This window comes from Phalangium opilio, unplaced genomic scaffold (assembly GCF_054372755.1).
Source record: "Phalangium opilio isolate 3A_F unplaced genomic scaffold, DU_Popi_V2 ptg000082l_1, whole genome shotgun sequence".
Lineage (NCBI taxonomy): Eukaryota > Metazoa > Arthropoda > Arachnida > Opiliones > Phalangiidae > Phalangium > Phalangium opilio.
Window position 1 is genome coordinate 15,702,650 of NW_028324189.1, and position 14,031 is coordinate 15,716,680.

Below are 14,031 nucleotides of genomic sequence, written 5' to 3' on the forward strand. Positions count from 1 at the left end.
CCGCTCCCGGGTGGGCTCGAACCACCAACCTTTTGGTTAACATCCGAACGCGCTAACCATGGAGCCAAGGAAGCTCAGGAGTGAAGTGGTCGTGAGGTATTGTGGAAAAACTGACATTTTACGTTACATCTGAGAGCTCACAACACCGCTCCCGGGAGGGTTCAAACCACCAACCTTTTGGTTAACATCCGAACGCGCTAACCATGGAGCCAAGGAAGCTCAGGAGTGAAGTGGTCGTGAGGTAATGTGGAAAAACTTTGGCATTTTACGTTACATTTGAGATTCCACAACACCGCTACCGAGTGGGCTCTAACCACCGACCTATTGGTTAACAGCCGAACGCGCTAACCATTGAGCCACGAAAGCTCAGAAATTAAATGGTTATCACGTATTGTGGAAAAGTTTTGAATTTTTACGCTACATCTGAGACCCCACAACACCTCTCCCGGGTGGGCTCGAACCACCAACCTTTCGGTTAACAGCTGAACCGCTAACCATTGCGCCACGGAAGCCCAAAAGTTAAATTTTCGTCAGGTATTGTGGAAAAACTCTGACATTTTACGTTACATCTGAGAGCTCACAACACCGCTCCCGGGAGGGTTCAAACCACCAGTTTTTGAATAACAGCTGATCGCGATAACCATTGCGCCACGGAAGCCCAAAAATTAAATGGTCGTTGGTATTGTGGTAAAACCTTGACTTTTTACGTCAAATCTGAGACCTCACAACACCGCTCCCGGATGGGCTCGAACCACCAACCTTTCGGTTAAGAGCCGAACGCGCTAACCATTGCGCCACGGAAGCCCAAAAATTAAATGGTCGAGACCCCACAACACCTCTCCCGGGTGGGCTCGAACCACCACAATTTCAGTTAACAGCTGAAGGCGCTAACCATTGCGCCACGGAAGAACAAAAATTAAATGTTCGTCAGGTATTGTGGAAAAACTCTGACTTTTTACTTTACACTTGAGATCTCACAACACCGCTCCTGGTTGGGCTCGAACCACCAACCTTTTGATTAACAGCCAAACGCGCTAACCATTGAGCCATGGAAGCTCAGAAAATAAATGGTCGTCAGGTATTGTGGAAAAACTTTGAATTTTTACGTTACACTTGAGATCTCACAACACCGCTCCCGGGTGGGCTCGAACCACCAACTTATTGGTTAACAGCCGAACGCGCTAACCATTGAGCCACGGAAGCTCAGAAATTGAACGGTTATCACGTATTGTGGAAAAGTTTTGAAGTTTTACGCTACATCTGAGACCCCACAACACCTTTCCCGGGTGGGCTCGAACCACCAACCTTTCAGTTAACAGCTTAACGCGCTAACCATTGCGCCACGGAAGAACAAAAATTAAATTTTCGTCAGGTATTGTGCAAAAACTCTGATTTTTACGTTACATCTGAGACCTCACAACACCGCTCCCGGGTGGGCTCGAACCACCATCCTTTCGTTTAACAGCCGAACGCGCTAAACGAAAGGATGGTGGTTCGAGCACACCCGGGAGCTGTGTTGTGAGGTCTCAGATGTGACGTAAAAAGCCAAAGTTTTTCCACAATACTTGACGACCATATCATTTCTGAGCTTCCTTGGCTCCATGGTTAGCGCGTTCGTATGTTAACCAAAAGGTTGGTGGTTCGAGCCCACCCGAGAGCGGTGTTGTGAAGTCTCAAATGTAACGTAAAAAGCCAAAGTTTTTCCACAATACCTGACGACCATTTCATTCCTGAGGTTCCTTGGCTCCATGGTTAGCGCGTTCGGATGTTAACCGAAAGGTTGGTGGTTCGATTCCACCCGGGTGCGGTGTTGTGAAGTTTCAAATGTAACGTAAAAAGCCAAAGTTTTTCCACAATACCTGACGACCATTTCCTTTTTGGGCTTCCGTGGCGCAATGGTTAGCACGTTCGGCTGTTAACCGAAAGGTTGGTGGTTCGAGCCCACTCGGCAGCGGTGTTGTGAGATCTCAAATGTAACGTAAAAATCCAAAATTTTTCCACAATACCTGACGAACATTTAATTTTTGGGCTTCCGTTGCGCAATGGTTAGCGCGTTCAGCTGTTAAAAGAAAGGTTGGTGGTTCGAGCCCACTCGGGAGCGGTGTTGTGAGATCTCAAATGTAACGTAAAAATCCAAAGTTTTTCCACAATACCTGACGAACATTTAATTTTTGGGGCTTCCGTTGCGCAATGGTTAGCGCGTTCAGCTGTTAAAAGAAAGGATGGTGGTTCGAGCACACTCGGGAGCGGTGTTGTGAGATCTCAAATGTAACGTAAAAATCCAAAGTTTTTCCACAATACCTGAGTGCCATTTATTTTCTGAGCTTCCATGGCTCAATGGTAAGCGCGTTCGGCTGTTAAGCGAAAGGTTGGTGGTTCGAGCCCATCCGGGAGCGGTGTTGTGAGATCTCAGATGTAACTTAAAAAGGCAAAGTTTTTCCACAATACCTGACGACCATTTAATTTTTGGGCTTCTTTGGCTCCATGGTTAGCGCGTTCGGATGTTATACAAAAGGTTGGTGGTTCGGGCCCACCCGGGTGCGGTGTTGTGAAGTTTCAAATGTAACGTAAAAAGCCAAAGTTTTTCCACAATACCTGACGAACATTTAATTTTTGGGCTTCCGTGTTGCAATGGTTAGCGCGTTCAGCTGTTAATCGAAAGGTTGGTGGTTCGAGCCCACCCGGGAGCGGTGTTGTGAGGTCTCAGATGTGACGTAGAAAGTCAAAGTTTTTCCACAATACCTGACGACCATTTCATTCCTGAGCTTCCTTGGCTCCATGGTTAGCGCGTTCGGATGTTAACCGAAAGGTTGGTGGTTCGATTCCACCCGGGTGCGGTGTTGTGAAGTTTCAAATGTAACGTAAAAAGCCAAAGTTTTTCCACAATACCTGACGACCATTTCCTTTTTGGGCTTCCGTGGCGCAATGGTTAGCACGTTCGGCTGTTAACCGAAAGGTTGGTGGTTCGAGCCCACTCGGCAGCGGTGTTGTGAGATCTCAAATGTAACGTAAAAATCCAAAATTTTTCCACAATACCTGACGAACATTTAATTTTTGGGCTTCCGTTGCGCAATGGTTAGCGCGTTCAGCTGTTAAAAGAAAGGTTGGTGGTTCGAGCCCACTCGGGAGCGGTGTTGTGAGATCTCAAATGTAACGTAAAAATCCAAAGTTTTTCCACAATACCTGACGAACATTTAATTTTTGGGGCTTCCGTTGCGCAATGGTTAGCGCGTTCAGCTGTTAAAAGAAAGGATGGTGGTTCGAGCACACTCGGGAGCGGTGTTGTGAGATCTCAAATGTAACGTAAAAATCCAAAGTTTTTCCACAATACCTGAGTGCCATTTATTTTCTGAGCTTCCATGGCTCAATGGTAAGCGCGTTCGGCTGTTAAGCGAAAGGTTGGTGGTTCGAGCCCATCCGGGAGCGGTGTTGTGAGATCTCAGATGTAACTTAAAAAGGCAAAGTTTTTCCACAATACCTGACGACCATTTAATTTTTGGGCTTCTTTGGCTCCATGGTTAGCGCGTTCGGATGTTATACAAAAGGTTGGTGGTTCGGGCCCACCCGGGTGCGGTGTTGTGAAGTTTCAAATGTAACGTAAAAAGCCAAAGTTTTTCCACAATACCTGACGAACATTTAATTTTTGGGCTTCCGTGTTGCAATGGTTAGCGCGTTCAGCTGTTAATCGAAAGGTTGGTGGTTCGAGCCCACCCGGGAGCGGTGTTGTGAGGTCTCAGATGTGACGTAGAAAGTCAAAGTTTTTCCACAATACCTGACGACCATTTCATTCCTGAGCTTCCTTGGCTCCATGGTTAGCGCGTTCGGATGTTAACCGAAAGGTTGGTGGTTCGATTCCACCCGGGTGCGGTGTTGTGAAGTTTCAAATGTAACGTAAAAAGCCAAAGTTTTTCCACAATACCTGACGACCATTTCCTTTTTGGGCTTCCGTGGCGCAATGGTTAGCACGTTCGGCTGTTAACCGAAAGGTTGGTGGTTCGAGCCCACTCGGCAGCGGTGTTGTGAGATCTCAAATGTAACGTAAAAATCCAAAATTTTTCCACAATACCTGACGAACATTTAATTTTTGGGCTTCCGTTGCGCAATGGTTAGCGCGTTCAGCTGTTAAAAGAAAGGTTGGTGGTTCGAGCCCACTCGGGAGCGGTGTTGTGAGATCTCAAATGTAACGTAAAAATCCAAAGTTTTTCCACAATACCTGACGAACATTTAATTTTTGGGGCTTCCGTTGCGCAATGGTTAGCGCGTTCAGCTGTTAAAAGAAAGGATGGTGGTTCGAGCACACTCGGGAGCGGTGTTGTGAGATCTCAAATGTAACGTAAAAATCCAAAGTTTTTCCACAATACCTGAGTGCCATTTATTTTCTGAGCTTCCATGGCTCAATGGTAAGCGCGTTCGGCTGTTAAGCGAAAGGTTGGTGGTTCGAGCCCATCCGGGAGCGGTGTTGTGAGATCTCAGATGTAACTTAAAAAGGCAAAGTTTTTCCACAATACCTGACGACCATTTAATTTTTGGGCTTCTTTGGCTCCATGGTTAGCGCGTTCGGATGTTATACAAAAGGTTGGTGGTTCGGGCCCACCCGGGTGCGGTGTTGTGAAGTTTCAAATGTAACGTAAAAAGCCAAAGTTTTTCCACAATACCTGACGAACATTTAATTTATGGGCTTCCGTGTTGCAATGGTTAGCGCGTTCAGCTGTTAATCGAAAGGTTGGTGGTTCGAGCCCACCCGGGAGCGGTGTTGTGAGATCTCTGATGTAACGTAAAATCCAAAGTTTTTCCACAATACCTGACGAACGTTTAATTTTTGGGCTTCCGTGTTGCAATGGTTAGCGGGTTCAGCTGTTAATCGAAAGGTTGGTGGTTCGAGCCCACCCGGGAGCGGTGTTGTGAGGTCTCAGATGTGACGTAGAAAGTCAAAGTTTTTCCACAATACCTGACGACCATTTATTTTCTGAGCTTCCATGGCTCAATGGTTAGCGCGTTCGGCTGTTAACCGAAAGGTTTATGGTTCGAGCCCACCCGGGAGCGGTGTTGTGAGATCTCAAATGTAACGTAAAAATTCAAAGTTTTTCCACAATACCTGACGAACATATAATTTTTGGGCTTCCGTTGCGCAATGGTTAGCGCGTTCAGCTGTTAAGAGAAAGGTTGGTGGTTCGAGCCCACTCAGGAGCGGTGTTGTGAGATCTCAAATGTAACGTAAAAATCCAAAGTTTTTCCACAATACCTGACGAACATTTAATTTTTGGGGCTTCCGTTGCGCAATGGTTAGCGCGTTCAGCTGTTAAAAGAAAGGATGGTGGTTCGAGCACACTCGGGAGCGGTGTTGTGAGATCTCAAATGTAACGTAAAAATCCAAAGTTTTTCCACAATACCTGAGTGCCATTTATTTTCTGAGCTTCCATGGCTCAATGGTTAGCGCGTTCGGCTGTTAAGCGAAAGGTTGGTGGTTCGAGCCCATCCGGGAGCGGTGTTGTGAGATCTCAGATGTAACTTAAAAAGTCAAAGTTTTTCCACAATACCTGACGACAATTTAATTTTTGGGCTTCTTTGGCTCCATGGTTAGCGCGTTCGGATGTTATTCAAAAGGTTGGTGGTTCGGGCCCACCCGGGTGCGGTGTTGTGAAGTTTCAAATGTAACGTAAAAAGCCAAAGTTTTTCCACAATACCTGACGAACATTTAATTTTTGGGCTTCCGTGTTGCAATGGTTAGCGGGTTCAGCTGTTAATCGAAAGGTTGGTGGTTCGAGCCCACCCGTTAGCGGTGTTGCGAGGTCTCAGATGTGACGTAGAAAGTCAAAGTTTTTCCACAATACCTGACGAACATTTAATTTTTGGGCTTCCGTGTTGCAATGGTTAGCGCGTTCAGCTGTTAGTCGAAAGGTTGGTGGTTCGAGCCCACCCGGGAGCGGTGTTGTGAGATCTCTGATGTAACGTAAAATCCAAAGTTTTTCCACAATACCTGACGAACGTTTAATTTTTGGGCTTCCGTGTTGCAATGGTTAGCGGGTTCAGCTGTTAATCGAAAGGTTGGTGGTTCGAGCCCACCCGGGAGCGGTGTTGCGAGGTCTCAGATGTGACGTAGAAAGTCAAAGTTTTTCCACAATACCTGACGAACATTTAATTTTTGGGCTTCCGTGTTGCAATGGTTAGCGCGTTCAGCTGTTAATCGAAAGGTTGGTGGTTCGAGCCCACCCGGGAGCGGTGTTGTGAGATCTCAGATGTAACGTAAAAATCCAAAGTTTTTCCACAATACCTGACGAACATTTAATTTTTGGGCTTCCGTGTTGCAATGGTTAGCGCGTTCAGCTGTTAATCGAAAGGTTGGTGGTTCGAGCCCACCCGGGAGCGGTGTTGTTAGGTCTCAGATGTGACGTAAAAAGTCAAAGTTTTTAAACAATACCTGACGACCATTTATTTTCTGAGCTTCCATGGCTCAATGGTTAGCGCGTTCGGCTGTTAACCGAAAGGTTGGTGGTTCGAGCCCATCCGGGAGCGGTGTTGTGAGATCTCAAATGTAACGTAAAAATCCAAAGTTTTTCCACAATACCTGACGAACATTTAATTTTTGGGCTTCCGTTGCGCAATGGTTAGCGCGTTCGGCTGTTAACCGAAAGGTTGGTGGTTCGAGCCCATCCGGGAGCGGTGTTGTGAGGTCTTAGATGTATTGTAAAATCCGAAGTTTTTCCACAATACCTGACGGCCATTTATTTTCTGAGCTTCCATGGCTCAATGGTTAGCAAGTTCGGCTGTTAAGCGAAAGGTTGGTGGTTGGAGCAAATCCGGGAGCGGTGTTGTGAGATCTCAGATGTAACTTAAAAAGTCAAAGTTTTTCCACAATACCTGACGACCATTTAATTTTTGGGCTTCTTTGGCTCCATGGTTAGCGCGTTCGGATGTTAAACAAAAGGTTGGTGGTTCGGGCCCACCCGGGTGCGGTGTTGTGAAGTTTCAAATGTAACGTAAAAAGCCAAAGTTTTTCCACAATACCTGACGAACATTTAATTTTTGGGCTTCCGTGTTGCAATGGTTAGCGCGTTCAGCTGTTAATCGAAAGGTTGGTGGTTCGAGCCCACCCGGGAGCGGTGTTGTGAGATCTCAAATGTAACGTAAAAATCCAAAGTTTTTCCACAATACCTGACGAACATTTAATTTTTGGGCTTCCGTTGCGCAATGGTTAGCGCGTTCGGCTGTTAACCGAAAGGTTGGTGGTTCGAGCCCATCCGGGAGCGGTGTTGTGAGGTCTTAGATGTATTGTAAAATCCAAAGTTTTTCCACAATACCTGACGGCCATTTATTTTCTGAGCTTCCATAGCTCAATGGTTAGCAAGTTCGGCTGTTAAACAAAAGGTTGGTGGTTCGGGCCCACCCGGGTGCGGTGTTGTGAAGTTTCAAATGAAACGTAAAAAGCCAAAGTTTTTCCACAATACCTGACGAACATTTAATTTTTGGGCTTCCGTGTTGCAATGGTTAGCGCGTTCAGCTGTTAATCGAAAGGTTGGTATTTCGAGCCCACCCGGGAGCGGTGTTGTGAGATCTCTGATGTAACGTAAAAATCCAAAGTTTTTCCACAATACCTGACGAACATTTAATTTTTGGGCTTCCGTTACGCAATGGTTAGCGCGTTCAGCTGTTAAGAGAAAGGTTGGTGGTTCGAGCCCACTCGGGAGCGGTGTTGTGAGATCTCAAATGTAACGTAAAAATCCAAAGTTTTTCCACAATACCTGAGGAACATTTAATTTTTGGGGCTTCCGTTGCGCAATGGTTAGCGCGTTCAGCTGTTAAAAGAAAGGTTGGTGGTTCGGGCCCACCCGGGTGCGGTGTTGTGAAGTTTCAAATGTAACGTAAAAAGCCAAAGTTTTTCCACAATACCTGACGAACATTTAATTTTTGGGCTTCCGTGTTGCAATGGTTAGCGCGTTCAGCTGTTAATCGAAAGGTTGGTGGTTCGAGCCCACCCGGGAGCGGTGTTGTGAGATCTCAGATGTAACGTAAAAATCCAAAGTTTTTCCACAATACCTGACGAACATTTAATTTTTGGGCTTCCGTGTTGCAATGGTTAGCGCGTTCAGCTGTTAATCGAAAGGTTGGTGGTTCGAGCCCACCCGGGAGCGGTGTTGTTAGGTCTCAGATTTGAAGTAAAAAGTCAAAGTTTTTCCACAATACCTGACGACCATTTATTTTCTGTGCTTCCATGGCTCAATGGTTAGCGCGTTCCGCTGTTAACCGAAAGGTTGGTGGTTCGAGCCCACCCGGGAGCGGTGTTGTGAGATCTCAAATGTAACGTAAAAATCCAAAGTTTTTCCACAATACCTGACGAACATTTAATTTTTGGGCTTCCGTTGCGCAATGGTTAGCGCGTTCGGCTGTTAACCGAAAGGTTGGTGGTTCGAGCCCATCCGGGAGCGGTGTTGTGAGGTCTTAGATGTATTGTAAAATCCAAAGTTTTTCCACAATACCTGACGGCCATTTATTTTCTGAGCTTCCATAGCTCAATGGTAAGCAAGTTCGGCTGTTAAGCGAAAGGTTGGTGGTTGGAGCCCATCCGGGAGCGGTGTTGTGAGATCTCAGATGTAACTTAAAAAGTCAAAGTTTTTCCACAATACCTGACGACCGTTTAATTTTTGGGCTTCTTTGGCTCCATGGTTAGCGCGTTCGGATGTTAAACAAAAGGTTGGTGGTTCGGGCCCACCCGGGTGCGGTGTTGTGAAGTTTCAAATGTAACGTAAAAAGCCAAAGTTTTTCCACAATACCTGACGAACATTTAATTTTTGGGCTTCCGTGTTGCAAGGGTTAGCGCGTTCAGCTGTTAATCGAAAGGTTGGTATTTCTAGCCCACCCGGGAGCGGTGTTGTGAGATCTCAGATGTAACGTAAAAATCCAAAGTTTTTCCACAATACCTGACGAACATTTAATTTTTGGGCTTCCGTGTTGCAATGGTTAGCGCGTTCAGCTGTTAATCGAAAGGTTGGTGGTTCGAGCCCACCCGGGAGCGGTGTTGTTAGGTCTCAGATTTGACGTAAAAAGTCAAAGTTTTTCCACAATACCTGACGACCATTTATTTTCTGTGCTTCCATGGCTCAATGGTTAGCGCGTTCCGCTGTTAACCGAAAGGTTGGTGGTTCGAGCCCACCCGGGAGCGGTGTTGTGAGATCTCAAATGTAACGTAAAAATCCAAAGTTTTTCCACAATACCTGACGAACATTTAATTTTTGGGCTTCCGTTGCGCAATGGTTAGCGCGTTCGGCTGTTAACCGAAAGGTTGGTGGTTCGAGCCCATCCGGGAGCGGTGTTGTGAGGTCTTAGATGTATTGTAAAATCCAAAGTTTTTCCACAATACCTGACGGCCATTTATTTTCTGAGCTTCCATAGCTCAATGGTTAGCAAGTTCGGCTGTTAAGCGAAAGGTTGGTGGTTGGAGCCCATCCGGGAGCGGTGTTGTGAGATCTCAGATGTAACTTAAAAAGTCAAAGTTTTTCCACAATACCTGACGACCGTTTAATTTTTGGGCTTCTTTGGCTCCATGGTTAGCGCGTTCGGATGTTAAACAAAAGGTTGGTGGTTCGGGCCCACCCGGGTGCGGTGTTGTGAAGTTTCAAATGTAACGTAAAAAGCCAAAGTTTTTCCACAATACCTGACGAACATTTAATTTTTGGGCTTCCTTGTTGCAATGGTTAGCGCGTTCAGCTGTTAATCGAAAGGTTGGTATTTCGAGCCCACCCGGGAGCGGTGTTGTGAGATCTCTGATGTAACGTAAAAATCCAAAGTTTTTCCACAATACCTGACGGCCATTTATTTTCTGAGCTTCCATGGCTCAATGGTTAGCGCGTTCGACTGTCAATCGAAAGGTTGGTGGTTCGAGCCCATCCGGGAGCGGTGTTGTGAGATCTCAGATGTAACGTAAAAAGTCAAAGTTTTTCCACAATACCTGACGACCATTTAATTTTTGGGCTTCTTTGGCTCCATGGTTAGCGCGTTCGGATTTTAAACAAAAGGTTGGTGGTTCGGGCCCACCCGGGTGCGGTGTTGTGAAGTTTCAAATGTAACGTAAAAAGCCAAAGTTTTTCCACAATACCTGACGAACATTTAATTTTTGGGCTTCCGTGTTGCAATGGTTAGCGCGTTCAGCTGTTAATCGAAAGGTTGGTATTTCGAGCCCACCCGGGAGCGGTGTTGTGAGATCTCTGATGTAACGTAAAAATCCAAAGTTTTTCCACAATACCTGACGAACATTTAATTTTTGGGCTTCCGTGTTGCAATGGTTAGCGCGTTCAGCTGTTAATCGAAAGGTTGGTGGTTCGAGCCCACCCGGGAGCGGTGTTGTGAGGTCTCATATGTGACGTAAAAAGTCAAAGTTTTTCCACAATACCTGACGACCATTTATTTTCTGAGCTTCCATGGCTCAATGGTTAGCGCGTTCGGCTGTTAACCGAAAGGTTGGTGGTTCGAGCCCCCCCGGGAGCGGTGTTGTGAGATCTCAAATGTAACGTAAAAATTCAAAGTTTTTCCACAATACCTGACGAACATTTAATTTTTGGGGCTTCCGTTGCGCAATGGTTAGCGCGTTCAGCTGTTAAAAGAAAGGTTGGTGGTTCGAGCACACTCGGGAGCGGTGTTGTGAGATCTCAAATGTAACGTAAAAATCCAAAGTTTTTCCACAATACCTGACGGCCATTTATTTTCTGAGCTTCCATGGCTCAATGGTTAGCGCGTTCGACTGTCAATCGAAAGGTTGGTGGTTCGAGCCCATCCGGGAGCGGTGTTGTGAGATCTCAGATGTAACGTAAAAAGTCAAAGTTTTTCCACAATACCTGACGACCATTTAATTTTTGGGCTTCCGTGTTGCAATGGTTAGTGCGTTCAGCTGTTAATCGAAAGGTTGGTGGTTCGAGCCCACCCGGGAGCGGTGTTGTGAGGTCTCAGATGTGACGTAAAAATCCAAAGTTTTTCCACAATACCTGACGGCCATTTATTTTCTGAGCTTCCATGGCTCAATGGTTAGCGCGTTCGACTGTCAATCGAAAGGTTGGTGGTTCGAGCCCATCCGGGAGCGGTGTTGTGAGATCTCAGATGTAACGTAAAAAGTCAAAGTTTTTCCACAATACCTGACGACCATTTAATTTTTGGGCTTCTTTGGCTCCATGGTTAGCGCGTTCGGATGTTAAACAAAAGGTTGGTGGTTCGGGCCCACCCGGGTGCGGTGTTGTGAAGTTTCAAATGTAACGTAAAAATCCAAAGTTTTTCCACAATACCTGACGAACATTTAATTTTTGGGGCTTCCGTTGCGCAATGGTTAGCGCGTTCAGCTGTTAAAAGAAAGGTTGGTGGTTCGAGCACACTCGGGAGCGGTGTTGTGAGATCTCAAATGTAACGTAAAAATCCGAAGTTTTTCCACAATACCTGACGGCCATTTATTTTCTGAGCTTCCATGGCTCAATGGTTAGCGCGTTCGACTGTCAATCGAAAGGTTGGTGGTTCGAGCCCATCCGGGAGCGGTGTTGTGAGATCTCAGATGTAACGTAAAAAGTCAAACTTTTTCCACAATACCTGACGACCATTTAATTTTTGGGCTTCTTTGGCTCCATGGTTAGCGCGTTCGGATGTTAAACAAAAGGTTGGTGGTTCGGGCCCACCCGGGTGCGGTGTTGTGAAGTTTCAAATGTAACGTAAAAAGCCAAAGTTTTTCCACAATACCTGACGGCCATTTATTTTCTGAGCTTCCATGGCTCAATGGTTAGCGCGTTCGACTGTCAATCGAAAGGTTGGTGGTTCGAGCCCATCCGGGAGCGGTGTTGTGAGATCTCAGATGTAACGTAAAAAGTCAAAGTTTTTCCACAATACCTGACGACCATTTAATTTTTGGGCTTCTTTGGCTCCATGGTTAGCGCGTTCGGATGTTAAACAAAAGGTTGGTGGTTCGGGCCCACCCGGGTGCGGTGTTGTGAAGTTTCAAATGTAACGTAAAAATCCAAAGTTTTTCCACAATACCTGACGAACATTTAATTTTTGGGGCTTCCGTTGCGCAATGGTTAGCGCGTTCAGCTGTTAAAAGAAAGGTTGGTGGTTCGAGCACACTCGGGAGCGGTGTTGTGAGATCTCAAATGTAACGTAAAAATCCGAAGTTTTTCCACAATACCTGACGGCCATTTATTTTCTGAGCTTCCATGGCTCAATGGTTAGCGCGTTCGACTGTCAATCGAAAGGTTGGTGGTTCGAGCCCATCCGGGAGCGGTGTTGTGAGATCTCAGATGTAACGTAAAAAGTCAAACTTTTTCCACAATACCTGACGACCATTTAATTTTTGGGCTTCTTTGGCTCCATGGTTAGCGCGTTCGGATGTTAAACAAAAGGTTGGTGGTTCGGGCCCACCCGGGTGCGGTGTTGTGAAGTTTCAAATGTAACGTAAAAAGCCAAAGTTTTTCCACAATACCTGACGAACATTTAATTTTTGAGCTTCCGTGTTGCAATGGTTACCGCGTTCAGCTGTTAATCGAAAGGTTGGTGGTTCGAGCCCACCCGGGAGCGGTGTTGTTAGGTCTCAGATGTGACGTAAAAATTCAAAGTTTTTCCACGATATCTGACGACCATTTATTTTCTGAGCTTCCATGGCTCAATGGTTAGCGCGTTCGGCTGTTAACCGAAAGGTTGGTGGTTCGAGCCCACCCGGGAGCGGTGTTGTGAGATCCCAAATGTAACGTAAAAATCCAAAGTTTTTCCACAATACCTGACGAAAATTTAATTTTTAGGCTTCCGTTGCGCAATGGTTAGCGCGTTTGGCTGTTAACCGAAAGGTTGGTGGTTCGAGCCCATCCGGGAGCGGTGTTGTGAGATCACAGATGTAACGTAAAAAGTCAAAGTTTTTCCACAATACCTGACGACCATTTAATTTTTGGGCTTCTTTGGCTCCATGGTTAGCGCGTTCGGATGTTAAACAAAAGGTTGGTGGTTCGGGCCCACCCGGGTGCGGTGTTGTGAAGTTTCAAATGTAACGTAAAAAGCCAAAGTTTTTCCACAATACCTGACGACCATTTATTTTCTGAGCTTCCATGGCTCAATGGTTAGCGCGTTCGGCTGTTAACCGAAAGGTTGGTGGTTCGAGCCCAACCGGGAGCGGTGTTGTGAGATCTCAAATGTAACGTAAAATTTCAAAGTTTTTCCACAATACCTGACGAACAAATAATTTTTGGGCTTCCGTTGCGCAATGGTTAGCGTGTTCAGCTGTTAAGAGAAAGGTTGGTGGTTCGAGCCCACTCGGGAGCGGTGTTGTGAGATCTCAAATGAAACGTAAAAAGTCAAAGTTTTTCCACAATACCTGACGACCATTTATTTTCTGAGCTTCCATGGCTCAATGGTTAGCGCGTTCGACTGTCAATCGAAAGGTTGGTGGTTCGAGCCCATCCGGGAGCGGTGTTGTGAGATCTCAGATGTAACGTAAAAAGTCAAACTTTTTCCACAATACCTGACGACCATTTAATTTTTGGGCTTCTTTGGCTCCATGGTTAGCGCGTTCGGATGTTAAACAAAAGGTTGGTGGTTCGGGCCCACCCGGGTGCGGTGTTGTGAAGTTTCAAATGTAACGTAAAAAGTCAAAGTTTTTCCACAATACCTGACGACCATTTATTTTTTGGGCTTCTTTGGCTCCATGGTTAGCGCGTTCGGATGTTAAACAAAAGGTTGGTGGTTCGGGCCCACCCGGGTGCGGTGTTGTGAAGTTTCAAATGTAACGTAAAAAGCCAAAGTTTTTCCACAATACCTGACGACCATTTATTTTCTGAGCTTCCATGGCTCAATGGTTAGCGCGTTCGGCTGTTAACCGAAAGGTTGGTGGTTCGAGCCCAACCGGGAGCGGTGTTGTGAGATCTCAAATGTAACGTAAAATTTCAAAGTTTTTCCACAATACCTGACGAACATATAATTTTTGGGCTTCCGTTGCGCAATGGTTAGCGCGTTCAGCTGTTAAGAGAAAGGTTGGTGGTTCGAGCCCACTCGGGAGCGGTGTTGTGAGATCTCAAATGA

The 14,031-nt window shown here is 46.0% G+C and overlaps 8 non-coding genes across 8 annotated transcripts; 7 read left to right on the forward strand and 1 right to left on the reverse strand.

Moving 5' to 3' along the window:
- Window positions 1–731: 731 nt before the first annotated feature.
- TRNAK-CUU (transfer RNA lysine (anticodon CUU)) lies at window positions 732–804 on the reverse strand. The gene has a single exon. It is a non-coding gene; the product is annotated as a tRNA-Lys (tRNA).
- A 9,014-nt stretch (window positions 805–9,818) lies between these two features.
- Window positions 9,819–9,891, forward strand: TRNAD-GUC (transfer RNA aspartic acid (anticodon GUC)). The gene has a single exon. It is a non-coding gene; the product is annotated as a tRNA-Asp (tRNA).
- An 810-nt stretch (window positions 9,892–10,701) lies between these two features.
- On the forward strand, window positions 10,702–10,774 carry TRNAD-GUC (transfer RNA aspartic acid (anticodon GUC)). Its single transcript has one exon. It is a non-coding gene; the product is annotated as a tRNA-Asp (tRNA).
- Window positions 10,775–10,995: 221 nt separating this feature from the next.
- On the forward strand, window positions 10,996–11,068 carry TRNAD-GUC (transfer RNA aspartic acid (anticodon GUC)). Its single transcript has one exon. It is a non-coding gene; the product is annotated as a tRNA-Asp (tRNA).
- A 369-nt stretch (window positions 11,069–11,437) lies between these two features.
- Window positions 11,438–11,510, forward strand: TRNAD-GUC (transfer RNA aspartic acid (anticodon GUC)). The gene has a single exon. It is a non-coding gene; the product is annotated as a tRNA-Asp (tRNA).
- Window positions 11,511–11,731: 221 nt separating this feature from the next.
- Window positions 11,732–11,804, forward strand: TRNAD-GUC (transfer RNA aspartic acid (anticodon GUC)). The gene has a single exon. It is a non-coding gene; the product is annotated as a tRNA-Asp (tRNA).
- Window positions 11,805–12,173: 369 nt separating this feature from the next.
- TRNAD-GUC (transfer RNA aspartic acid (anticodon GUC)) lies at window positions 12,174–12,246 on the forward strand. Its single transcript has one exon. It is a non-coding gene; the product is annotated as a tRNA-Asp (tRNA).
- A 1,103-nt stretch (window positions 12,247–13,349) lies between these two features.
- Window positions 13,350–13,422, forward strand: TRNAD-GUC (transfer RNA aspartic acid (anticodon GUC)). Its single transcript has one exon. It is a non-coding gene; the product is annotated as a tRNA-Asp (tRNA).
- The last annotated feature ends 609 nt before the right edge of the window (window positions 13,423–14,031 follow it).